Source organism: Tupaia chinensis, unplaced genomic scaffold (assembly GCF_000334495.1).
Source record: "Tupaia chinensis unplaced genomic scaffold, TupChi_1.0 Scaffold000075_1, whole genome shotgun sequence".
NCBI classification, from domain to species: Eukaryota; Metazoa; Chordata; class Mammalia; order Scandentia; family Tupaiidae; genus Tupaia; species Tupaia belangeri.
This window is the reverse complement of record NW_006159535.1, coordinates 1,958,163-1,960,802: the sequence shown is the minus strand read 5'-3', so window position 1 is coordinate 1,960,802 and position 2,640 is coordinate 1,958,163.

Genomic DNA, 2,640 nt, shown 5'->3' with positions numbered 1-2,640 from the left:
AAAAATCTCTCTCTCTAAAAAAATTTTTTTTAAAAAAAGAACTCACTGACAACCTCAGTCAAAGTCAGATCTTCTGAGGTGGATTTCAAAGGGGCACTCCCCAGGGAGGTGGGCGAGGTGGAGCTTTCCTTACATGTGGTAGCCAACTCTGAGATTAGAGAGAAATCTCAAGGGGAAAGTAAACCTTGGGGGACAAAACAGCCCAGAGAGCCCTCCATCCTTCTCATGTGGAGAGTCTCCTGCCTGCCCGGACCAAGTGAGGGATATGGGTTCAATTTTATTCAGAAAGCCAACATTTCCTTCTCTCCGATGTGGCCTCTAGTATACACATTATTGGCTCCTAAAATATGAAATGTTATCATAAAACAGAACCCAGAAAAGAGTGGGCACCCTGACTCTTAGAGAGCTTTAGCCAAGCATTGACAAAAGTGGGGGTTACTTTCCCAACACGCTGAAGCGCGTGCCTTTAGAGAGAGCGGCGGTGAGAGCTGAGGTAGGAACAACAGCTCGCATGTTTTAACAGTGGCGACATGAGGCTGACCACATTCGTGTTAAGCTGGTATTATCATTATTCCCATTTGACAGAACAAGAACCTGAGGGTTGGTGATTTAGAATAGTCCGCTACAAGTCACCAAGATGGGAGGCACTCTCCTAGCCCTTGCATCACTCTGGATTTGATGTGGGACTATTTTGACTCAGCACCCAAGTTCCGACCAATGCTTTGTCTCTTAGAGAATTCTAGATAGCAGTTCAACCAAGTGAGAAAAGCATCTGTAAGATCTGTTTCCTTTTTGGCAGCCTGTGCGTATTCATTTTATGACAGTCTGGGAAAATCTGGAGGTTGAGCGTCAGAGAATAAACAAGTGGCTCATTCCTGCCCCCTAGAGGACACAGCCTAAACCACTGAGAAAACGTAAAGCCATGGTACAAATACGTGTCCCGAATCCCAACAGGTCCAGACCTGCAAGAGACTAATTCTAAAAAGACTATTCTTTAGTTCACGAAAGGGAGGTGATAACTGTTTAGGAATTACATGGCTCAACAATGAGAAACAGAGGCGTATGATTCATTCACCCTACAGGGTTTTGAAAAACACCTCCCATCCGTAATCCATGGTTACTAACTGCAGCAGATAGTGAACCTCCAGGGAACTGAGTCCAAGTCCCTGTTCCAAAGAAGCTTGACCTATTACATGATCCCTTGGGCCTTAGCAGCCAACCGATAAAAAGGCACATTTTCTAAATGGCAGGGGAGCCAGGAGACGCACAGTGCGCTTGCAGACGGGGTGTGCTTTGCTTAATCTCCCTGACCGTTACTTTGTCATCAAGCTTCTTTCATGCTCCAGGATTCCTGAGTCTCTTTTCTGTCACTGTCAGACCCTAGTCCCCTGTGAAGAGGCTACAGGGAAACCTTATTTAGGGGACCTACTTAGGAGGCTGGTCTCTGTAACTGTGAAGATCCGCCTTCGGCCAGACAGCTCACGACAGTTCCAGAGCCCGTGGTCTTCTTGCCCAGAACGTCCACTCCTTCTGTGGCTGGCATTCACAATCACCTTGAAGGAGTCTTTTTTTCACTCTGTGCAGAGTGAGTGTTGGCTTTCTGTTCACACAAGGGCCCTAGGGAAAGTAAAGTTGATTTGGAAAGGGAAAGTTCTCTAGAAACACAGAACAAGGCTTCTGAGAGCCTGACCTCTGGAATCTGACAGACCAGACATCAAATCCTAGCTCTGCTACTCAATAGCTTTGTGATTTGGAGTGAGTTACCCATTCCTAAGCTTGGTTTCCTCACCCATAGAATGGATATAAGAATAATGTCTCTCTCCTTGGGTCGTGGAGAAGATCACATTAGATACTGCCACAAAAGGCACTTGGACTAATACCTGGTATATGACAGATATTCTGAAACGGTCCGTGTTGTTGTTGTGACTGATGCTAATTCTACTTTAAGAGACTATCACAGTTGGGCACTGGGAAGACGCTCATGGTTAGGACCCCACATAGAGCTTTAACATCCTCCAGGGAGTCCCAGCCTACCTTTGCGAGGTTCAAAACACCACGTGTCCCCTCGTTCTTATTTTTGTTTCTGTTTTTGTTTTTTAACTAAAAAAAGGATTATCATTGAGGGCAAGGGGATGCAAACAATATGAATATCAAAAATGTATCTGGCATTTTATTAACATTTCTCTCTCTGTTTGTCAAATGGGAGTTGGATTTTCTTTGCACATTTTCTAAAGGTCCTGATCTACTCATGAAATCCTTACCCAGGGGAGCTGTGAGGCAGGTTCTTGAAGTGACCTTGTGCTCACTTAAAACTCTAGGATAGGGGGACCAGCAGTTAGTGTGATGGTCATCCCCTGGGGGGTGATTTCTCGCTTTCGGTCTCTCTCTGTCTTTCTGGCAAGCACATGCGCCCTATAGCAAAAACCTCTCAAAAAAACAAAAACAAACAAACAAAAAAACCCCTCTAGGATAGGAGTAATTGGTCGGTTCTGCAAACTTATTTCCCTTCTGCTTCATATCTATTGCATCTCCCTCCAACTCAAGAGAATAGCAGCAGCTGCTGGGGCCTCTGGACCAGGCCCATTCAGGGCTGAGGGAAGGATAGAGAGGCACATGGAGTCTGGTCTCACAATTCACAAA